Source organism: Centroberyx gerrardi, chromosome 21 (assembly GCF_048128805.1).
Source record: "Centroberyx gerrardi isolate f3 chromosome 21, fCenGer3.hap1.cur.20231027, whole genome shotgun sequence".
Taxonomy (NCBI): domain Eukaryota; kingdom Metazoa; phylum Chordata; class Actinopteri; order Beryciformes; family Berycidae; genus Centroberyx; species Centroberyx gerrardi.
In genome coordinates this window covers 18,470,254-18,477,944 of record NC_136017.1, presented here as the reverse complement: position 1 = coordinate 18,477,944, position 7,691 = coordinate 18,470,254, and the positions used below count along the sequence as shown (strand labels likewise).

General features: G+C 43.3%; 1 pseudogene; it reads right to left on the bottom strand.

The window, feature by feature from the left end:
* Window positions 1-3,074: 3,074 nt before the first annotated feature.
* On the bottom strand, window positions 3,075-3,193 carry LOC139922657 (5S ribosomal RNA; annotated as a pseudogene).
* Window positions 3,194-7,691: the final 4,498 nt, after the last annotated feature.

The window sequence follows — 7,691 nt, the reverse complement described above, 5'->3', positions numbered from 1 at the left end:
AAAAACCCAGAGACAATGATGAAGAAGTACCACAATCAAATAAATAAAACAGTTGAATAATAAAATAAATAAAAAATAACAAAAAATAGGAATAAAAGGTAATACAGGAGATAAATGGATACAACTAGAAAACGAACAACTAAAAACAGATGCAAACAGATAAAAGTGTGTGCCGAGCCACATGAAAGCCCAGACAAAACAAATTGTCCTTACATTACAACTAATAAGAGAAAGTGAGTGAAAAAAGTAATGAATAACAAACACAATTACAAAATAAACGCTAAAAAGGAGATAGGCTTCAAGTACACTGCCATTCAAAAGTTCAAAAGATTGGAGCCCCTGAGAAATCCCCATGCCCCTGAAAGAAACCGATGCCTCCGCCCGCCAAGGCAGCACCAAACCGATCAAAAAAGGCACAGCCAAGACACCGACAATGCCACAAACCACTGCCTCCACTCCAAACAACTGCTCCACTCCACTCCACTCCGCACAACAATGACAGCCCTGCAGACCCCAGGCACTCCAGCCGCCAAGCCCCCAAGACATCCAGGCGAAGCCCCACCCCATGTCCCCTGCAGCACCTGACGGCCAGCCCAACCATCCAATCCGACCTCCATTGAGCACCCGGGGGAACAGCCCGACTGCAAGGCCCGCGAGAAGCACCCCACAAGCCAACCACACCCACGGCAAGCACCACAGGAGGCACGGGGCAAACCCCCACCCGAACATCCCAAGAACCCGAAAGCCAGAACGCCCAAGGTCCGCAAAGCCACCACCGCCGCACACGGAGGACTCCCCGATGAACAGAAAGTCCGAAGAACAGAACAGCCATCCGGAACAGCCATCCGAAACAGAGACAGCAGTCCGCAACACCATCAACGCCCCAGCTGCACCTCCCGACCAATTCAATGCCACCCAGGCGGACAAAAGCAAAAAAACCAAAACAAAAAACCTTAAAACCTCTCAATGGCTCCAAACTCCAAAAAGTCAGCTTAAAGGAAGTGAAAGTATAAGACAGGGATAAAAGGGAAAATAAAATAATAAAACAAGATATAAAATAGTAAATAGTAATAGTAATAGTAAAGAGAAGGGATAACAGCCACACTAAAAAAAAAGCCTTTACATAAAGTAGGATTTAAGGAGAGATTTAAAAGATGATACTGACTTTGCTAGCCTGAGATCCTCAGGCAGGGAATTTCACAATCGAGGGGCCCTGACAGCAAAAGCTCGGTCACCTTTTGTAATGAAGCAGGACTTTGGAACACTGAGGAGGGCCATACCTGAGGATCGCAGGCTGCGTTCGGGCACATAGGGGGCTAACAAGTCAGAGATGTAGCTTGGAGCCAGGCCCCGTAATGCTTTAAAAGTTATCAGCAAAATCTTAAAATCAATTGTAAAACTCACAGGCAACCAGTGAAGCGAGGCAAGGATGGGAGTAATATGGTCTCGTCTTTTGGAATTGGTTAAAAGCCTCGCAGCTGCATTCTGTATTAGCTGGAGGCGAGAGATGGCTTTCTGGGTAATCCCGGAGTAAAGGGCATTACAGTAGTCAAGCCGAGAAGAAATAAAAGCGTGGATGACCTTTTCAAGGTCTGAGTATGATAAAAATGATCTAATTTTAGCGATGTTTCTCAGCTGAAGGAAACATGATTGCACAACTCTCGTCACTTGACCATCAAAGGAAAGGTCAGAATCCAAAAGCACTCCCAAATTACTGGCGGTATGTTTAATGTTGGAAGATAAACTTCCAAGCCAATCCAGAGCCGAGTCCCTAATGCCAACCCATTTTTCTAAACGGTTGAGTAAGATGTTATGGTCAACCGTATCAAAAGCCGAGCTCAAATCAAGGAGGATTAAAACTGAACAGGCACCTGAATCAGCAGCAAGCAATAGGTCATTAGTGACCTTTACAAGAGCTGTTTCTATGCTGTGAAGGGCCCGGAAGCCTGATTGAAATTCCTTAAAAATGACATTTTTATTCATAAAAGTAATCAATTGTGAGGAAACAATCTTTTCAATAATTTTTGATAGAAAGGGTAACTTAGAAATTGGTCTAAATTTTTTTAAAACAAGAGGGTCCAAGGATGATTTCTTTAGTAAGGGCTGAACTACTGCATGTTTCAGGCTGGAGGGGAAAGAGCCAGTGGATAGTGAGCTGTTGACAATCGAAAGAATATTAGGGCCGACAGTCTTGAATACTTCTTTCAAGAACCTAGTAGGGATAATGTCAAGTGAGCAGGAAGAGGATTTCATGCGCACAATGGTTTCCTCTAAGGTCAGCAGAGGTGGTGACGATTGGACAAAAGGAAAATTTTGACCCCTCTGATTGGCTGGAAATTTACACCAGCGATTGTCCTTAGGTCCGCCATGCTGCCCCCCAAATATCAGCTCGATAGGATGAGTAAAAAAAAAAAAAAGTCATCTTGACCCCTTTGGACCATGTCCCCACCAAAAGTGTCTTATTTAGGTCCTTTGGGCCAAATTTGGCGAGTTTCCATGAAAAAAATGGTGATTTGGGAAGAAAAAAACACATACACCCACTTACAGTATAATTTCCCCATACACAACAATGTAAAGTGAAATTAACATTAAGGGTATTACAAGTGGACAAGGGTAGGGCTAGTGGACACCCTGACGCATCGCTAGCGGTCCCTAGTGAAAAAGTGAGGTCGGCACAAGCGGCGTCCACTTGCCCATACATCACTATTGGAAGTGTACACTTTTTTTCGTCTCAATGCCATTGAGACTACTTTGGGTGCAATGGCAATAGGTTCCCATTCAAAATTTGTCCATAAAGCCCAACTTTCCCTAACCCTAACCCTAACCCAGAGCTCTGTGTCAGCTTCACCAGCCAGAGCCTGTTGCAGCTACAACACATCACAATTTAACTAGAATGTTGATGTCATAGGCAAGGCCAGGCTTCCAAACAACAAGTGGAGGCAACATCTTGCCACAACTTGCAGCTAACAAGCGCTGTCGCTTGTCAGCTCTGCAATCTGAAGCCCTGTCTCCATTGATGAAAAAGTAGCGCCACCCCCCCCCCCCCCCCCCCCCGGTGCCTAGAAAGGTGAAAAAGCTTACAGCACCTGGTATTCTCAGGCGGTCTCCCATCCAAGTGCTAACAAGGCCCAAACTTGCTTAGCTTCTGAGATCTGATGAGGTCAGGCACGCACAGGTTGGTGTGGCCATAAGCAACAGAATGTCTAACAGAAGGGCTTTTTATAGATGGCAAGACCAACCTTTAACAAAAAGCAGAAAGGTGAACAAAAACCTAGAAAGGTGAAACCCTAACCGGTTAGGGTTAGCTTAAGTGTAAACTGATTACTTTTTTCACAGCTATATCAGGTAAGTATGTCAGGTAAGCGTGTCCTGTTTTTTTCACAGTTACCGGTATATCAGGTAAGTGTGTCAGATAAGTGTAAACTGATTTTGTTTTCACAGCTATATCAGGTAAGTATGTCAGGTAAGTGGATACTGATTTTGTTTTCACAGTTATATCAGGTAAGTGTGTCAGATAAGTGTAAACTGATTTTGTTTTCACAGCTATATCAGGTAAGTGTATCAGGTAAGTGTGTACTGATTTTGTTTTCATAACTATATCAGGTAAGTAGCTCCGGTAAGTGTGTACTGATTTTGTTTTCACAGCTATATCAGGTAAGTATTAGGGATGTACATTTTAAGGAATTTCCTTAATCGATAGTCAGCCACATTAATGACCAATTAATCGATTAATCAATATATATGCAAAACAGCTTTTGACATAGAAAATACAAAATGCATTTTTTCCTCAATGAAAGCTTTACTTAAACATTCATGTTATTTTGACAGCACAACAAAACAGAATTATGATGCCCAATATGTATTTTAATACCAGGTAAAATTGTCAGAGATGTGCAGATCAGGTGGACCCAAAAGCAGAACAGCAAGGCAGGAGACAGGCTTGAGAATCAACAAAAGCTTTACTGGTAGTCTCAGCAGGCAAAGAATACAGAACATAGGTCTAGAGTCTAGACCTATGTTCTGTATTCTTTGCCTGACAAACAAACAGAGAAAGGTGGGTGGCTGAGAACTTAAATACTGGACTAGCAAATTAACTAACAAGGGACAGCTGGTGAGGCACTGAACGGCATGTGGGAAATACTGGGACGCCATCTGCTGGAAAACCCCAAACAAGGCAGACTAAGGGACTGATGAGAGGGAAACTGAAGCAGGGCCAGGTGTGGAGTCAGAGTGACCACAGGAGACAGAGGTTGTGACAAAAATAACATAATAAAATAATGAAATACTGCCAAGGTACCGTCGCTGCCGTTGCTGCTCCTGCTCTGCCTGTCTTTAGGCCTACTCAACAAGTTAACCAAGTTATCAACCAAACAAGATTGAATAGATTAATCTTAATAATTCTGTGGAATTTATGCCACTAAACCTGAGGCAAAACATGCAAACTAAACATGCAAACAAAATGAAAAGGGCTGTCCAACAGCTGAGGCTTATTGCAACTTGAACAATAAAATCCCGACTCCTGACGGGATTTTAATCTACTCGTTTTTTTTTAAGAATAAGAGCATATCTACGTGGTCAGGGGTGAGTCGAGTGCACAGCCTGTTGACAGTGAGTCCAGCCGCTGAAAACACTCGCTCCGATGGAACAGATGTCCCGGGGATGCATAAATATTGCTGCGCCAACTTTGCCGGCCTAGGGAATCTCCCTGCATTCCCTTTCCACCAGTCTGTGGGATTTACATCCAGAGGTGGCGGTATGTCACTGAGAAAGTTTTTGACTTCTCCTTTGGCGTCACTGGAAGTTTTGGTAAAGTACTGGTCTCCAAGGAGTAGGACCATAGCAGCAGCTGTGCCTTTCGCTGGCTGGTGCACGGCTCCCTGGACTGCATCACTGGGCAGTACCCCTCCTTTGTCTCCGCTGGCGGTGGCATGGCTCGGTTCATCTGTGGTGGTGGTATCCACTGCTGCTGCCAGTTCCAGCAGTTTAGCATTTGCAATCAGTCTCCTTTCTGGTGGCAGAAATGCAAGGTGCTTGTGACGAGGGTCCAGCATCGATGCGATCAATGGTGGTGTTGACAGCAAGTCAATGGACTGAACCTGTGTAAATAATAAGTAACCCCCTTGTGTAGTTAAGTGCATATTAAATCAATGTTTTTTTCATACATATTTCATACAATATAGTTTAGCCTAACAAAGCGTTAAAGATCAGTAATAAAAGAACAGCCTACAATTTAAAATAAAAGAAAAGTTGGCTAAAAATAAAACATTGTTTTGGTAATGACTGTGTAATATAGCCCTACTGTTACAGTGATAGGCCAGGCTACTCCAAGTCTCAGCATGGCTTTTGGATTATGATAATATCGATTTTGGGGGTATAATTACCTTCATTTGTAGGCCAAGCGAGGCCCGCACTTTGGGCTTGAACTCGATGACTCCGCTGCTGCTTCTCTTCTCATTAGATGAGAATTAGTCAGACTAAAGGTGATTGGGTAGGTGTTGGAGATTGAGACCACTTTCTCGGCAGACATAATCGTGGTGGCACACTTCAGTGCTGCCAAGACAGGCGCCGTATCCTCCATGAGCTGCCAGTATTCATCCTGCAGCTCAAGAACCCTGGCATCTTGGAGTTTGGTTACTGTGCGATCAGATAGTACAGTGGTCACGGCCCACCGCTGCTCCATGAGCTTGTCAAACATCTCACAGACTGAGTTTCATCTGGTTTTACATGACTGTATTAGTCGGTGAGCTGGTAGTCTCAGTTGTTGCTGCTTGGTCTCCAGTGCCTTGGTAGCAGTGGTGCTATGATTGAAGTGGCTCACCAGCTTCCCAGCTGCAATGATGACCCGGTGCACATAAAGTGCAAAGCCATCGTTGATGGTCAGATTCAACGTGTGCACGAAGCACAGAACCGAGTGCCAGTCAACTCGAATGGGATTGTTGGCTCCCACTATAGTCCTTGCGTTGTCGTGGACACATGCTGAGACTTTGCCAGCTAGTCCCCATGTCTGCACAGCCTGGTTCAACTTCTCTGCTAAGTGTATGCGTGTGTGTGTGTATGCGTGCTTGTGTGTGTGTGTTTGTGAAAGATTGTTTGATGACTGAAGATTGGCCAGGCCGATCTAACTTTCCAATTAGTCCTTAGACCACTCTGTATATATGTGTGTGTGTGTGTGTGTGTGTGTGTGTGTGTGTATGTGTGTGTGTGTGTGTATCATAGGTCTACTGTATATAAAAGCAATTAATGTTTGTTTAGGATCAATAAAGAAACAATTAACAGCAATATATTAATAATAAAAAAATAAAAAATCGTGTCAAATGTAAAAAAAACAAACAAAAAAACAAAACAAAAAAAAACACAAGAAGTGGAGAAGTAAAATCAAAAGGCAGAGTGTGAGCTGTGAGGAGACTAACTACAGCTGTCATGTGTTGTTGTGCTGGTCGTCTCTCAGGCTGTGACATGCTCTGACATATCTTGCTGCTTCTATGGCGCTGACACTATTTTCTCCAAGTAGATATTGCATTTTACTCTGGTCAGAGAGTGTATCAAAATCTTGGAATTTACATTTAATTTTTGTAAAAAACTTTGTTCTAATGTGATCATATGTGCTGCATTGTAGCAGGAAGTGTTGCTCTGTCTCCACCTCTCTCTGTGGACAGAGCTGACACAGCCTGTCTTCTCTCTCTCTCTCTCTCTCTCTCTCTCTACTTCTCTCTCTCTCTACTTCTCTCTCTCTTCTACCACTTCTCTCTTTCTCTCTCTCTTCTACCACTTCTGTCTCTCTCTCTCTTCTACCACTTCTGTCTCTCTCTCTCTCTCTCTCCTCTCTCTCTTCTACCACTTCTGTCTCTCTCTCTCTTCTACCACTTCTGTCTCTCTCTTTCTCTCTCTCTCTCTCTCTCTCTCTCTCTCTACTTCTCTACCTCTCTCTACTTATCTACTTCTCTACTTCTCTCTCTCTACTTCTCTCTCTCCTACCACTTCTGTCTCTCTCTCTTCTACCACTTCTGTCTCTCTCTCTCTTCTACCACTTCTGTCTCTCTCTCTTCTACCACTTCTGTCTCTCTCTCTTCTACCATCTCTCTCTCTCTCTCTCTCTCTCTCTCTCTCTCTCTTCTACCACTTCTCTCTCTCTCTCTCTTCTACCACTTCTGTCTCTCTCTCTTTCTCTCTCTCTCAATTCAATTCAAGGTGCTTTATTGGCATGACAGTTCACAAACAAACAATATTGCCAAGGCATGTAACAAGAGATTAATCATCAATTAAATTATTAAATAACAAAAAAAATTAAGTAACAGAAAAATAATTCCATCCCCTCCCATGTATTATTGTGTGTGTGTGTGTGTGTGTGTGTGTGTGTGTGTGTGTGTGTGCGTGTGTGTTGCTGTGCCTCCACTGTCTACTGACTATCATTGTTTCTGTGTTTATGTCACTTGTGTTTCTGAGGAAACATAAACCTGCAAAATATCACCTTAGCCAATTAAAAACAGAACTTTTCACATACATTCATATATTATTCTTCACATTTCTCATTCACCTGTGTGTCCCTTTTCCCTTAAAGTGTGACAGCAATCTACAAATTTAGCAGCTAATGCTGCACACTGACTTTTCTCCCCACACAGGTAGGGCAGTTTGAGAGGATCAGGCAGAGGGTTGAACTCTGGGTAAATTCTACCTATCCTCTCAAAATAAGT